At 43.9% G+C, this 17,204-nt stretch overlaps 1 pseudogene; it reads left to right on the top strand.

Annotated features, from left to right (window-relative positions):
- The first annotated feature begins 371 nt into the window (after positions 1-371).
- On the top strand, positions 372-879 carry LOC143408311 (large ribosomal subunit protein eL33-like; annotated as a pseudogene).
- The last annotated feature ends 16,325 nt before the right edge of the window (positions 880-17,204 follow it).

The following is a 17,204-nucleotide window of genomic DNA, read 5'->3' on the forward strand; positions in this document are numbered from 1 at the left end:
TCTTCCCCAAAAGAGATGGGATAGCTCTTTCTGTATCTTTGGTTACGTGACTTGATTGGCCAATAGAGTAAGGTGGAATGATTTTTGGTGTGCAAGTTCTGGGCTTGGCCTTGAAGGGTTTTGTATATTTATCTTTGCTCCTTTGCACTTCTTCCATTGCAAGATAACAGCTTGCCAGGAAGGCTGGTGGGAACAGGAGGATGAGAGTCATGGGCAGCACAGTTTCCCCGGTTAAGCTACCGCAGCTTATATAACATGTCACTGGAACTTGTAGTTGTTATGCAGCATTAGTGTTGCCATATGTGACTTAGTTGGCCTTACTCTTTCTGCCTGTGGAGGCCACTTGGGAACAGGACTTCTAAAAGGCAAATATGCCTAGAAGATTGTGGTGCAAGGTCATTTTGGTTGGCTACAAGTGGTGTCTTTGGAACCAAAGAGAGCACTCAGCTCTTCTTAAAATTGAAGGTGTTGGGCTGGGGATGTGGCTCAAGTGGTAGCTCACTCGCCTGGCATGCGTGCGGCCCGGGTTCGATTCTCAGCACCACATACAAACAAAGATGTTGTGTCCGCCGATAACTAAAAAATAAATATTAAAAAATTCTCTCTCTCTCTCTCTCTCCTCCTCTCTCACTCTCTCTTTAAAAAAAAATTGAAGGTGTTTATGCCAAAGATGAAACTGAATTCTACTTGTACAAGAGATGTGACAATGTGTACAAAGTGAAAAACAACTCAGAGACTCCTGCAAGTTAAAGCCAGATAAAACCTGGATAATCTGACCATTGAAACAGTGGTGTGGTTCAAGTCAAACTCAGAAGTTATCTTCCTGCTAAAGCCATTGTTCATGCAATCCTTGTGATACTGTGCTCCTTAAAGATCTGAACGAAAGAAAAGTAAATAAACAAAAGTGGATTTGTACTTTTGTCAAAAAAAAAAAAATGGATTTATTCCCCCAGAGGCCAAAATATCCCAGAGAGTGAGCCTAGAATTTTGGACTGGAGAGTAGGAGAGTGACACTTGACTAGAAGCTCCCTGAGGATGGGGTTAGAGGACTCTTTTTTTTAGTCTGCACATCTCCACTTATTGCCTGTTTTTTGTATGGTGCTTCACCCATGCCCTCAGTCATGACTGAACTCCCTAAGTCCTAGAGGCTGTCTGATTCAATGTGCGCAGAAAATAAAACTTTCTGTCAGGTAACCTCACTGGAGGTAGGAAGGAAGAAAAGAATGAACCCAACAAATCCATAAATATTTATTGCACACCTCAGATTCCTCAAGGGTGGTTACCCCACTTTGCACACTATATTATTCTTGTGGGTTTTGTAATGCATTTTAGTGTGACTGAACATATTCCTTTTCCTTGTCTCTTCTTCAAAATACTTGCCTATAGCAGACTTTCATTTTATATGATTTTTTGCATCAATTTGTCAATTTCTCAAAACTCTGGGGTTCACTTTAATGTTATTTTATTGGAGTCTATATTTGATTAACTTGAAGATAACTGACAATCTTGCAATATAAAGTTGTGTCAATGAATATAGTATATCTCTCTAATTATTTGCTCTTTTTTATATATCATTCTGAGCTGTGAGAAAATATGTCTCATGGAACTTCACGGACATGCCCTTAAAGAGAAAGAGGAGAAATATCAGTGTACTTTAAATTTGCATTTCTCTAATTGCTAGAGATGTTGAACATTTTTTCATGTATTTGTTGAATATTCGTATTTATTCTTTTGAGAACTGTTTAGTTCTTTAGCCCATTTTTGATTAGGTTATTTGTTTTTCTGATGTCAAGCTTTTTGAATTTTTTCCATATTCTTGAAATTAACAACTTATTTGAGGTGTGGGTGGCAAAGATTTTATATTTGTTAGAGACAGGGTCTCATTGAGTTGCTTAGTGCCTCACTTTTTCTGAGGCTGGCTTTGAACTCACAATCCTTCTGCCTCAACCTCCCAAGCTACTGGGATTACAGGTGTGGGCCACTGCACCTGGCTAGAAGGAAGATAATTTCTTAACATATTCAATTGTATCAAAAATTATAAATAGGGGCTGGGGTTGTGGCTCAGTGGTAGAGCGCTTGCCTAGCATGTGTGAGGCACTGGGTTCAATTCTCAGCACCACATAAAAAATTAAGGGCCACCAACAGCTAATAAAATATTTTTAAAAATATAAATAAAACCGTTTCCTAAAAAAGAGAGAAAGAAGTAGTCATGGTTCTTGTCTCTCTTTCTTGCAGCTGATTGGCTTGTGGATATAATTATTACATTTGGAACAGTCATTCTTGACCTTGGACATGAAGGCAATACAACGCAGAGTAGAATAGCTGCTGGACCAACTTTCTCACCCCTGTGGAGATTCATACTGAGCCTGGAAAACCTATTTCTGTTTCAATGTGGGAAAGAGAAAGAAGCATTTTATTTGTTCAAACCACTGTAACATTAGTTGAGCATTCAAGACACCTTAATCCTGATACAGTAAGCTCTGATGTGATTATCAAAGAAGGGGACCCCAGAACAACAGACACATCATTGCCTGGAAACTTCTTAGACACACATTCATGGGTCCCTGGCATGTGAAATAAGAAATGCTTGGGGCAGGGGGTTAGCAAGGAGGGTGGAGTGTGATAGACATCATTATTCAAAGTACATGTATGAAGACACAAATTGGTGTCAACCTACTTTATAGACAACCAGAGATATGAAAAATTGTTTATATGCATAATAAGAATTATAATGCATTCCACTTTTATTTTTTTAAATCAATAAAAAAGGAAAAATATAAGAAGCCTAGAAAATAATCCTTGATTTATACCACATAAAAAAAAAAGAAGAAGAAATGCTGGTTTGGGCCCAGTCATCTGCTTTCAGAAGCCCTCCCTACACTATGGTGTGCACCAAAAGCTTGAAAAGCACTTTTCTTATTCTGTCTGATGCAACCCCCAAAACAGGATCTCCCTATACAGAGATTGTCTACTTTCTTTAGGAAGCAGACTTCAGAGGTTTTCCTGGAAGCTGCCCTATGCATGCTTTGCACATAGAGGCCATGAGAAGCCCTTGCCTCATTTATCTATTCCTAATGTAGTTTTTTCATCCATGGTTGATGAGCCCCCACCCTCTGCTGACTATTTAAAAGAAGCAAAACAACCCCTAAAACTCTTGAACTATAGCTAGCCTAATTCAGGCATGGATCCAGAATATAAATGGAAACCTTATAGTTAAATTCTCTTTCTATGTCTTGGCTATACTTTATCTATAGCTGCTTTCTCAGCAAGCTTTGTCTAGTTGTCCTCAGCAGCTCTATGTTCATCATCTTTTTTTTTTTTTTAAGTATCCAATGACATTCCTCATAGAAATAGAAAAAGCAGTCATGAAATTCATCTGGAAAAAATAAGAGACCCAGAATAGCTAAAGCGATCCTTAGGCAAGAAGAGTGAGGCAGGTGACATCACTATACTAGATCTTAAACTAAACTATAGAGCAATAGTAACAAAAACAGCATGGTATTGGCACCAAAACAGACTGGTAGACCAATGGTACAGAATAGAGGACACACAGACTAACCCAAAATATTACAATTATCTTTTATTAGAGAAAGGTGCCCAAAACATTCAAATGCCCATCAATAGATACTTAGAAAAATAATGTGATTTATCCATATGTTGGAATATTATTGTGTAATGAAGTACTGATGCATGTTACAACTTGAATAGTATGTTCAGCAAAAGAAGCAAGGGAAAATGCTATATGAGTGTGACTCTGTTTATAGAAAATAGGTAAATCTGTGGAGACAGATGCACATTGGCAGTTGCCAGAGCCTAGAGGAGCGGGTGGTGGTGAATGTTCCTTTAATGGTACGGGATTTTCTTTTAGGGTGATAAAAATGTTTTAGAACATAATACAGATGGGGGCTGCTTAACAAGGTGGATATACCAGATGTCACTGACTTATTACTCTTTTTTTTTTAATGGTTAATATGGTAACTCTCAAAGTAAATGTTATATTATGTGGACTTCATTTCAATTCTATATACACACACACAAGGCGGAGGTGGTGCTTTTATTTTATTTAAAAAAATTTTTTTTAGTACTGGGGATTTAACCCAGGGGAATTAATCACTGAGCTACATCCCAATCCCTTTTTTATTTTGAGACAGGGTCTCACTCAATTGCTTAGGGCATCACTAAGTTGCTAAGACTAGCCTTGAACTTGTGATCTTCAAGTCTCAGCCTCCAATGCTACTGGGATTACAGACATGTGCCACTGTTATGCCAGATTCATGGGACCCCAATAGACCTCCAGGAGCCGAATCAGATGCTTGAGCCTGGACTCACAACCATTCCTGACGCAGTGGTCCCAGGGAGTGAGTCCTGGTCCTTTGTTCAGTGAGATTTTATAGGTTTTGGGGGAATACTCTATGCGTCACGACATCACACAGCAAATCATTCCATACCACGGGAAAACCAAACAACAGCTCTTAACATTGATCAGCACATTGGAACAAGTTGGGTAGGGGTGATTGGTTAGTACAAGAGGGGGATTCCTTTGAACTGACTGGTTTAGGCCACGAGGGGTGTGCGTGCTAAACTACATGGTTTCCCAACATGTTATCAACCACCATAAACTACTTGGGGGTCATCTGGCATCCCAGGTATTTTCCCTGTCTCATGCTGATTGGAGGTTGCAAGGGGGGTTGCTATGGGTCCTCACCTAGCCTGAGTCAGGGACACCTGGTGCTGCAGACCTCTCCTGTTATTTACAGACAAACAACTCAGCAGGGTGGGTATGTGCTTAGGAGTGCTCTGTGGGTTTTTCCAAGGACAAGGGTCACGCCCCCTTCCTTACAACAGGCCTTGAGGTAGAAGCTGCTGTTATTTATTTTTAAAAATGGAGTCACATCAGTTTCTCACCACCATGCCCAGCAAGGTTGGTGTTTTTCTAAGTGATGGTCAATAAAGCCACAAAAGGGGACACTATAGTATCTCTGGAAAACAGTTCATTGCACTCACAAGTCTGGGAGATGGGTGGATGTGTGCATACAGTGTCCCAGGGAGAGCTCCAGGTTTTGTGAGAGCAAGGGGAGAGCCCAGGCATTTCCATAGAAAGGGAAGGCAGGCCAGGCAAATGGCTTAGGACTGGCTAGTTGCAAGAGACAGAACCACTCAGTGTCAGACAATTTGCCAGGTCCTAGCCTCAAAGTCCTGCTTCCTTGCAGCTCACCCTCTAGTAGGAAGGAAAAAACAGACAAGCAGCAAGGTAATATAAACTCAGGTCCTGTTGAGGACTTTGCACCCAGGAAAGCAATATTATCAGCTAGAGCCAACAAGAGGTGGGCAAGCAAAGACATGTACATCAGGTGGACAAAAGAAGTCCCTCAGAGGGAGCATTTGTGCAGAGGACACCATAGGGCTGCAGATGGCAAGTGCAAAGTTCTGAGATGGGACACACTTGGGATCTTCTGCTTGGGGTGTTTGATGGATAGCAGAGCATTGGAGGAGGATGTCGGCAGAGGGTGCAATGGTTAGAACCAGACCATGCCAGGTCACATGGACCACAGGGAGGGCTTTTGAAACTTTTATTCTAAACTGAGTGGGAAGGTATTGGAGGATGAAGGGCAAAGGATGGCACAGGCCCCCCACACTGTATAACTATAGGGGTGCTATTTGCATAGACCACAGTGAAGGAGTCTCCCTGGAGCTGGTCTCCTTGGCCACCCTGCAACCCCAGCCCTCCCACCTATGGCAGACCTTGCTGATGGATCTCAGACTCTGCTCCTCCAGCATGGGCTCTCACCTCCTTATGACTCAAGCACCCCAGACACACCCTGCTGATTCCCCCAACTAATCATGTAAGATGCTTTGTACCTTCCATCATTTTCCTGGCCCTTTGCTGAGATGCACACCTCCAGGAGCTTGTCTAACAAAGATCTAGTGACGCATATTTGGAGCAGACCTGATCAGTTCTTTATTGGGAAGGGGATGCAATCTGTGATCCGACAAATGTGTGATCCCATAGAAATGTCAAGATGAAGTTTTAGCTGATTTTCTCTGAGCTCATAGCTGCCCTGGAAAAATCCAGGGGCCGGGTGAGCATGATTACGCCAATAATCCTGGGTAATGTGAACAGCAGTGCATAATCGACAGTATTGCTGTCGAACAAGCCACATTCGTATATAGGACTGCAGCTTCACAATGGCCCTTATTTTCTGTATGTACAACAGCAATGCTGCCTTTTGCTTCTCTTCCTGCAGACTCATCATTATCTTCCTCCACCAGCACTGAATGATCCAAACTCTCAGAGCAGCATGTAACAACGCGCGGCGTACCAGCGTGCCCCGCCACCAGGCCTGGATCTTTGTGGCTTTGAGCTCAGAGTCAGAAGGAGGCTATATTTTCAAGGAAAAGTTTCAAGGAAAAGAAATGATACTCAGGACATATTCTCTGCCAATCTCAACTACAGGGTGTGCCAGGAAAGGGGCCCCTGATCCTCTGTCAACAATCATCCCTTTCTCTGAAGTTCATGAGCACTGGATATAGTCACACCTGGACACAGGAGACACCAAGCAAGTGTCCCTGGCCTCTGACTGCCTCCTTCTGCTATGTCAGTTAATATACATACACACTTCATCTCCACATCTGAGGCTCAAAAGCTACCCCATCTATATAATGTGGTTCACTTGCTATTGATACATCAACTGGTTTGCCATGGACCTGGTTGGCCGAGGTAATCCTGTAAATCCATATGATCCACTTGAGCCTGACACCATCTACTGGGGACCCATTGTCTCGCCTTCACACCCTCCCACCTTCTGGGGAAATGTCTTCCTTTGCTTGTCCCGCCCTCTCTTTCCTGACTCCAATCTACAACGTGCTCCTCCCTCTCTGCTAGGTCCTCGCATTAAAAGTTTCCCTGCTCCATACAATTTGGGGTCTTCCCTTGTCTATTTCTCACTTTCACTTCTTTGGGTTCCTAAACCTAGGTTCTCAGTTAACACACCAACACACACACACACACACACACACACACACGTGCTTTACACTCCCCCACCCAATTCTGGACTTGGGGTTCCTTTTGCTTGGTTATGCATTCCCCAAACTCAGCCTTCACTGCCCCACTCTCCAAGTTTGCATGGTCTGCTTCTCACTCTGGGGTTTCTCCTCCCTATAGCTAAGACGGCTTGTCTTAGTCACTTGCCCTTGTGAAGTTGCTAAGGCAACTGGAGAAGACCAGCCCAAGAATGACTCAATCCCGATTCATTCTAGCTTTGTAGAGGGCAATCATTTGTTCTGGTTAGGCCTGGAGCACTCTTGGTTTCTGATCATTGTTCTGATTAATAGTTTAATACCCCACCTTTCCCTCTCAAATGTAATCCAGATGGATATAGTTCATGATCACTCATGTTATGAGCCACAGAGGAGACCAATATACCTTTGTAACATGGGCAGAGGTGTGACAGGTCAGAGATCATACCCACCCCTGTCTTCTTTACCACCTCCCTGGTTGGAGTGGAGGTGCCTGTGCCTTACCTGTTGGCTTTCGTCTCCATCCTCATCACCTTTGCGTTTCTTCTTCTTCTTTTTCTTTTTCTGTAATTGGAGTCGAAGAGAAGAGATGGGGCGCTAACCTTTCTATGGTACCCATTCCCTCCCTCTGGGTGACATGGGCAGAAGTGTGGCAGGTCAGAGGTCATCCCCACCCCTGTCATCCTCACCACCACCTTCCTGGTTGGAGTGGAGGTGCCTGTGCCTTACCGCTTTTTTATCTTCCAATTTGCTTTCATCATCAGACTTATCACTTTTGCCTTTCTTATCCTTTTTACTTTTCTGTAATTGGAGTGGAAGGGAAGAGATGGGGATTAAGCTTTCTGTGTCCAATATGGCACCCATTCCCTCCCTCTGGGTGACGTGGGCATAGGTGTGGCAGGTCAGAGGTCATCCCCACCTTTGTCATCTTTACCACCTACCTCTGGTTGGAGTGGAGGTGCCTGTGCCTTACCGTTTTTTTATCTTTTGATTTGCTTTCATCACCTTCCTCATCACCTTTTCCTTTTTTATCCTTCTTCTTTTTCTGTAATTGCAGTGGAAGGGAAGAGATGGGGATAAGCTTTCTAAGTCCCAATATGGTACCCATTCCCTCCCTCTGGGTGACATGGGCAGAAGTGTGGCAGGTCAGAGGTCATCCCCACCCCTGTCATCCTCACCACCCCCCTGATTGGAGTGGAGGTGCCTGTGCCTTACCGGTTTTATGTCTTCCGATTGGCTTTCACCATCAGACTTATCACCTTTGCCTTTTTTATCCTTCTTCTTTTTCTATAATTGGAGTTGAAGGGAAGAAATGGGGCTAAGCTTTCTATGGTACCCATTCCCTCCCTCTGAGTGACGTGGGCAGAGGTGTGGCAGGTCAGAGGTCATCCCCACCCCTGTCATCCTCATTAGCTTTCTGGATAGAGTGGAGGTGCCTGTGCCTTACCTGTTTTTTATCTTCTGATATGCTTTCATCATCAGACTTATCACTTTTTCCTTTTTTATCCTTCTTCTTTTTCTGTAATTGCAGTGGAAGGGAAGAGATGGGGATAAGCTTTCTAAGTACAATATGGTACCCATTCCCTCCCTCTGGGTGACATGGGTAGAGGTGTGGCAGGTCAGAGGTCATCCCCACCCCTCTCATCCTCATTAGCTTTCTGGATGGAGTGGAGGTGCCTGTGCCTTACCTGTTTTTTATCTTCTGATATGCTTTCATCATCAGACTTATCACTTTTTCCTTTTTTATCCTTCTTCTTTTTCTGTAATTAGATTTGAAGGGAAGAGATGGGGATAAGCTTTCTAAGTACAATATGGTACCCATTCCCTCCCTCTGGGTGACATGGGTAGAGGTGTGGCAGGTCAGAGGTCATCCCCACCCCTGTCATCCTCACCACACCTCCCTGGTTGGGGCGGAGGTGCCTGTGCCTTACCGCTTTTATGTCTTCCGATTGGCTTTCATCATCAGACTTATCACCTTTTCCTTTTTTATCCTTCTTCTTTTTCTGTAATTGGAGTGGAAGGGGAGAGATGGGGCTAAGCTTTCTAAGTACAATATGGTACCCATTTCCTCCCTCTGGGTGACGTGGGCATAGGTGTGGCAGGTCAGAGGTCATCCCCACCCCTGTCATCTTCACCACCCACCTCTGGCTGGAGTGGAGGTGCCTGTGCCTTACCTGTTTTTTATCTTCTGCTTGGCTTTCATCACCATCCTCATCACTTTTGCCTTTCTTCTTCTTTTTCTGAAATTGGATTTGAAGGGAAGAGATGGGGCTAAGCTTTCTAAGTACAATATGGTACCCATTCCCTCCCTCTGGGTGACATGGGCAGAGGTGTGGCAGGTCAGAGGTCATCCCCACCCCTGTCATCCTCACCACCTCTCTGGTTGGAGTGGAGGTGCCTGTGCCTTACCGCTTTTATGTCTTCCGATTGGCTTTCATCATCAGACTTATCACCTTTGTCTTCTTTATCCTTCGTGTCTTTCTGTAATTGCAGTGGAAGGGAAGAAATGGGGATAAGCTTTCTGTGTCCAGTATGGTACCCATTCCCTCCCTCCTCTGGGTGATGTGGGCAGAGGTGTGGCAGGTCAGAGGTCATCCTCAGCCCTGTCATCCTCCCCAGGCTCTCTGGTGGGAGTGGAGGTGCCCTGTGCCTTACCTCTTTTATGTCTTCTGGTTGGCTTTCGACTCCATCCTCATCACCTTTGTCTTCTTTATCCTCCTTGTCTTTCTGTAATCGCAGTGGAAGGGAAGAGATGGGGATAAGCTTTCTGTATGGTACCCATTCCCTCCCTCTGGGTGACATGGGCAGAAGTGTGGCAGGTCAGAGGTCATCCCCACCCCTGTCACCCTCACCACCCTCCCTGGTTGGAGTGGAGGTGCCTGTGCCTTACCGGTATTGGGTCTTCCGATTTGCTTTCATCACCATCCTCATCACCTTTGCCTTTTTTATTCTTTTTGTTTTTCTGCAATTGGAGTGGAAGGGAAGAGATGGGGAAAAGCTTTCTCTGGTACCCATTCCCTCCCTCTGGGTGACGTGGGCATAGGTGTGGCAGGTCAGAGGTCATTCCCACCCTTGTCATCTTTACCACCTACCTCTGGTTGGAGTGGAGGTGCCTGTGCCTTACCGTTTTTTTATCTTTTGATTTGCTTTCATCATCAGACTTATCACCTTTTCTTTTTTTATCCTTCTTATTTTTCTGTAATTAGAGTGGAAGGGGAGAGATGGGGATAAGCTTTCTGTGTAGAATACGGTACCAATTCTAACACACACACAAACGCCTCACTTGCCCAATGTCCCTTGACCTAAGGCTTATGTTCTTATTAACTGTGGAAATCCACCTTCTCCTATGTGTGACTTTAGGTGGACTTTTGTCTTTCCAAAAGTTTGTCCCTTGCAGATAGATGGTTCAAATCCCTCACATGTGTAATCCCCTAAGTTAGCCATGGCTGCTGGACAGATTTTTTCCATCTCTTTCAAGTCCATATCATTTTCATCCCAAGTCTGGCAGGAAGAGTGGGGTAGGGAGGAATAATGGCATAAGGAAATTTGTGATGCAAAATTGACAGAATGCAAACATCTGTTCTTTGTTAGATTTTCATTACCATAATGAAATCCAAGGACAACCAACCATAAAGAGGATTTATCTTAGCTCTTGTTCCTGGAGGTTCAAATCCATAATCGGGTGACTGCAGACTTTGGGGCTCTGGTAAGGGTGGCATATCAGGGTTGGTGCATGTGGCAGAGCAGACCATTCCCCTCATGATCCAAAAGAGAAAGACTATGGAACCAGAATTCCATGGAGCGCATACCTCCCAATGGCCTGTGGGCCTCCCATAGGCCCACCACCTAAAGGTCCACAGCACCTCTCAATACCACCATCCTGGGGCCAAGACCTTAACACATGAACCTTCAGGGATATTCAATATTCAAATACTAGCACCTCAATAGGGATTTTTCAATGACATGTCTTTTAATTCAAACAATGGAACCAAGTGACAATGAGAGAGAATAAACTTGTGGCAAAATTATGAAACAGAAGCTTTGCAAAAGGCTTATGAATGGCTCTGAATCACACATCATCAGTCATGAGGGAACTGAAATGACACCACCTAGAGAATGGCTTGAGTAAGAAACACTGAGAGCAATGAATTTCAGCAGGGACACAGCAGGAGCAACTCTTCTTCCTTTATGGTGGGAAGGTGTGGAACAGCAGAACCACTGTGGAAAATGATTTGACAGCTTCTAAGAAAGTTGAACACATATCCACCATCGCTTCTGCAGTTCCACTCTGAGGTACTCACAGATGAAAGATAAAAACACTGTCTACAAAATGTGTGTGCATGAATGTTGATAGCAGCTTTATTTTGACAAAATAAAATGGAAAATAACCCAAATAACTGGTTAAAGAATTAGTATTCATCTAATCAAATAATACCTAGCAATAAAAATGAACACACTAATACAGATTAATATCGATGAATCTGAAAAGTTTTGTGCTAAATGAAAGTCATCTCACTTAAAAGAGTACCTTTGGGAGAAAATAATAGATGTTCATTGGATAAAAAAAAAGAGAAATGAATAGGATTTTTAAAAGAATGGGATATTAATTAGAATAAGTTATACTCCATATGTATAATATGTCAAAATACATTCTATTGCCATACATATCTAAAAAGAACAAATTAAAAAAAAAAGAATAAAAGAGTAACTTCCAGGTGATGTCAGGTGTATAAAGTGCTGACACAGGTAAAACTAATCTAAAGATAAGATAAATTTCCTGTAGATAGCACAAAGAAACAGAGAAGTATACTGAATTTCTTTTTGGTGGTGTTCATGTAGAAATATGGAATTTCAACAATTCATCAAGAAAAGCATTAGTTATACATGACAGTAGAATCCATTTTGATATATTTATAGAAGCATGAAATATATCTTTATTCTAATTAGGACCCTGGTCTTGTGGATGTACATGATGGTAGGATTCACTGTGGTGTATTCATATATGTACATAGGGAAATTATGTCAGATTCATTCCACTGTCTTTCCTTTTCCTATCCTCCCTCCCCCTTCCCTTTACTCCACTAAATTTCTATTCTCTCCCAACTCCCATTGTGTGTTAGCATCCACTTATCAGAGATAACATTTAAACTTTGGTTTTTTGGGATTAACTTAATTGCACTTAGCATGATAGATTCCAGATCCATCCATTTATGGCAAATGCCATAAAGTCATTCTTAATGGCTGAGTTATACTCCATTGTGTATATATACCACATTTTTCTTATCTATTCATCTATCTGTTGAATGGCACCTAGGTTGGTTTTATAGCTTAGTTCTTGTGAATTGTGCTGCTATAAACATTGATGTGGCAATGTCACTGTAGTATGCTGATTTGAAATCCTTTGTATGTATACTGAGGAGTGGAATAGCTGAGTCAAATGGTGGTTCCATTCTTAGTTTTTTTGAGGACTCTCCATACTGCCTTCCAGAGTGGTTGCAGCAATTTGCAGTCCCACCAGCAATGTATGCATGTACCCCTTTCCCCCACATCCTCACCAACATTTATTGGTACTCATAGTTTTTTTAATAAACAGAAAGTCTTATAATTTATTAACTCTTTCTATTTTCAGAGGCTTTTACAGTGTTTAATGATTATATTCAGTAACCTACAAACCATATTGCAACACTTATCCTGTGTCCATATATATTGTGTTTGCATTCCTGGTAGTTATCATTCTGACTGGAGTAAGATAAAATATCAGTATAGTTTTAACTTGCATTTCTCTAATTGCTAGAGATGTTAAACATTTTTAATCCCTTGCATTTCTCTAATTGCTAGATGTTGAACATTTTTAAATATATTATATGCATATGATATCAAGTCATTATGAAAAAAGAGGAAGATGAAGATTAGGAAGAAATACACAATAAAAATTGAGCAATGAAGTGAGCATGATGGTGCACACTGTAATCCCAGCAACTCTAGAGGCTGAGGCAGGAGGATCACAAGTTCAAGGCCAGTCTCAACAACTTATTGGGGCCCTAAACAACTTAGTGAGACCCTGACTCAAAATAAAAATCAAGAAGTGCTGGGGATGTGGCTCAGTGGTTAAGTGCCCCTGGGTTCAATCCCCAGTACAAAAAAAAAAAAAATTAAACAGTTATTTTCTTTGATGAGAACAGAGGAATTGGGGGCATCAGGCTCTACTCCCTCACTATGGCTAAATACCCTGTTTGCCCTATCTCCAGGGAACCCAGTTTTCAGCCTCCTGAGAGATCAGGAGACATGCAGGCCAGAAAACTCCAAGGCCCCATCCCAGTCTCAAATGTCTTTGTTTTGTGCCTTTCTCTGCCCTTGATGGCCCCAAGGTCACACTCAGGAGGTGGGTCATGGAGGCCAGTATAGAAGCAGGGTTCCATCTCTGCCTACTGCTGGCCCCTGAAGCCCCACCTGGTGCAGCAAGGTCATTTTGAGCACAAGGACATAGGGGTCAACCTAAAGCCCTGGTCTCCTCAGAGCAACTGCCCCGGGGGGTCACTGAGGAGCGCATATGGAATGTGCAGGTGAGAATGTGCAAGGCTGGTGTGGGGCTGTAGGGGGAGTGTGGGGAATGACAGAGGCTGTTCAGGCTTGGGGGTGTCAGTGTGTAGTTAGTGGGATGATGGTCGTTAAGGTGGAGGACGGGGGAAGTGTTGGGAGGGACACCTAGGACAGAGAAGGTGCAGGAAGCATCTGTCGGATGATGCAACCCTAAATGCCAGGCTTGCAGTTCAGGATTTCTTTCTTACTTTGGATCATCGCCCAGTGATTAAAAAAAAAAAAAATTAAATCTCAGTTTATTCAAGCAGAAATTTTAAAAATAAAAACTGTGATCATCTTTTCCTGTGGTGTTTGGCTAGACTAGAACAGCCATATTGTAAAGGATTTGCCATGTTCTTCTGCCTTTGCCTGGTGATTGGCAGGAAAGGCCTTGTAATGATGTATGGGAAGTGCCTTTGTCTTTACCCATTGCTGTTTCCTAGTCAACAGTCTCTCTAGCTCTGCGTCTGTGAGACTGCGAAGAAGCATGTAGAAACTTTTACAGCAAATTGAAATAGTAGTATTATTGTTGTTCCACCTCATGATTAAAAACAAAGTTCGTATTCTGTATGGGTTTTCCATGTAAATATTTCCCAAAACCTTTTTTTTTTTAAATTGTTTTTGTGAAGGAAATGGTTTGTGGTATATTAGCATTTTTAAAAATAGTCACTCAGGAAGCAATGGTCTAAGGTGTGATCCCAGGGGTGGGTGTGAGTAGGAGAAAGTAAAAAGTCACTGGAATTGAGAGGCAAGTAGTTTGGGAACATCATCCAGTCAGGATTGAAGTCACTAAGAAGGGTGTCATGCGTGGGAGAGGGGACAGCTGAGAGCCTTGAATTCAGCACTTTGGGAGGCTGGTACTGAGGAGGAGAAGGAAAGGGGGAGCCTGGACCATTTTCCCATCATGTTCTTCAAGAAGTAAATAACCAAGCAAAGCAAAGGGTGTCCAGGAATTTGTCACCATCAAACACAGGCAGTTCTGCTAACATGCAGTTCTTTTCCTGACGGTTCTGAGAACCCAGGAGAGCTGGGTGGGGTTTTGCCCCCACTTCTGTCTTGTCTGTAGCTATGGACACATATGCTCACCTTCTCAATTGTTAGTGTCCATGCCTAAGAAATGAAATTATACTTACCCTGTGGACTCACAGGTTCATGGAGCCAGGGCAAATATTTTCTGATCCAGAAGTCCCTCTGCAGGCATGAAGACCCAAGGGATCCTCACAAGGAAGAACCTCTGCATTTATGGGCTGCATCTCAGTTCTAACTCAGCCTGTCATGCTGCCTCCTACAGCCTCAAGTGGTGTCACAGCCCTCTGGGGTCTTTCCTTACCTCACTTCTGGGGATGTCCGCTCCTGCCTCTCGGTCACTCTCTGTCCTTCACCTACCTTACCACTTCTCATCGCATTGTGCCACCTGCACAGTTCACACCCAGGATAGTGAGGGGATTTAGGGGACAGAAGAGCAATGCTGAGCCAACCCTGTGGGGGCAGAGATGGCTCCTCCATTCCAGGGATCCTTGGATCAGAGAGTCAATGGTTTCTGACGGTCTCACTTACCTTTCCTTTTGCTTTGGTCTGACTTTCTGTTTCGCTGTTCTCTGAAGTGTTCTCCGACTCAGGTTTCTGCAATCAGAATCGGGAGTATGGGGGAGGACAACCTCTGTGCAAAGTTCCCACAGCCCCATCCCCTTGTGCTTTGTCTTGAGTCCCATGGACTCTTGAAAGGCTTCCCTCTGACATGGGACATTTTTTCCACCCTGGCAAAAGTGAGTGTGTGATGGAGTCTTACGCTGCTCTTACTGCCCATGGTGGAAAATCAGAGGCTTAGGTGATCATCCCCTTCTAGTTGCTGCTCCTCTAACCCCAGCAGGGGCAGGACAGGTGTCAAAATAGGAGAGGGTCATGATGTCACAAGGACTACTATGACCCAGAGACAGGTTTCTTCTCCAGACTCACTGGAAAGATACATCTACCTTTTTTTTTCCTCCTGCCAATTATGGACCAGAGTCCTCAGGGCCTGTGAGCCTGTCCTGACCCAAGGAGGACCTCTGGTCTAGTCCCCTCCTATCTCGGTCTCATGTTGTCACGGGAAGACACATGGGCCTCACCATTACACTGACTCAGGCTGGTTCCCTACGTCCTCTGCAATTCTGCCATGGTGCCCTTTCTTGGTGGGGGCGGGGGGGGGAGGTCTTGTTATTTATTTTTTTATTTATTTTTGTACTGGGAATAGAACCCAGGGGAGCCACATTCCCCAGCTTTTTTATTTTTTTTAAATTTTGAGACAGGGTCTTACTAAGTCGCCTAGTGTCTTGCTAAGAGACTGAGTCTGGCCTCAAACTTGTGATCCTGCCTCAGCCTCCCAAGTTGCTGGTATTCTAGGCGTGGGAAATTCCTTCTTTTAAGTGAGTATGGAGGGCAAGCAGGTGGGGATGGGGAAGCAGTCTCTCAGCCAATCTCTACTACATCCCTCCTGCTACTGTCATCTCTTTCCATTTCTTTTTTGTGGCTCTTTGGTGGCTTAACTTTCCAACCTATGCTCCTTAACACAAGACCTTCCATCCTGGGTCTGAAACTAATTGAGGCAGAGGCGTTTTCCAAGATAAACCTACTGTGCATGAAAGGGATCCCCTGTGCACTGTGGGCTCCTCTGGCATTGGTCCTGTTTTAAAGTATCAGTAAATTCTCCAGGTTGCAGCAAACCAGCTGTCTCTGGTTGTCCCCACTGCCACTTCTGACGACAATTCCCAGCCATGCTGTGGCCCCCTCATGTCAAGACACTGCCTATCTCCTTCCCATGTGGAAGGAGAGCTGGTGGTTTCTGCCCCTCCTGGATAACCCCTGGCGTCTCCCTCACCTCCCCATGAGATTTGAAATGAGGTCGGGTCACGATTTTTGTCTTCACGATGTTGTGGCCAAGAGAGTGCAACTGAGGGCCATGCTGGGGGCACACTCAGGTTCCCTTTAGTTCCCACACAACCCCATAAAATCCCTTTTCATTAGGAAACTGTTGAAATGTATACGATTTAACAACACAGGCGATGACTCCATAAAAACACACGACAAGAATGTTTCCTGTATTCTTACTTGATGAGTTAAGATTCAGGTCACCTCCAGTGATGCTTTACAGTATCTATGTCAGAACCAGTGGCTTTCCACCATCTTCAAGCAGCTATGGGAGGTGTTCTTCAGCACACAAGTCCGGGATAGCACTACTGGACCATAGCACAGGTGGCAACTGCGGGCAACTAAGTCCTGATGGTTTGCTCCACCCAGTGGCAGTGCCAGCCGCCTGAGTGCACCTGGGCAAGCCCTCCAGTCTCTTTTTGTCTGTTTCCTAGTGGGTGAAGCGTGACAGCACCATCAGGCCTTCCTGCTGCAGCTCTGGGTAGACCTATGTGGGTGAAGGGACTGGAAGGTACTCGGTCCCAGGACCTACTCAGTGTCTTCTAGCTCTTTACTGTTGGAGTCTCTTTGTGCCAACTGATCCATTCTATCCTTGGTCTGATTTTTTATTAATCCCCCACATTTCTCTTGAACCTTCGATTACCCTCTGTTAGATAAAAGTTTTGCTAATACCTTTTTCAGACCATCATCTGCCTTTTAGC

Source organism: Callospermophilus lateralis, chromosome 10 (genome assembly GCF_048772815.1).
Source record: "Callospermophilus lateralis isolate mCalLat2 chromosome 10, mCalLat2.hap1, whole genome shotgun sequence".
Lineage (NCBI taxonomy): Eukaryota > Metazoa > Chordata > Mammalia > Rodentia > Sciuridae > Callospermophilus > Callospermophilus lateralis.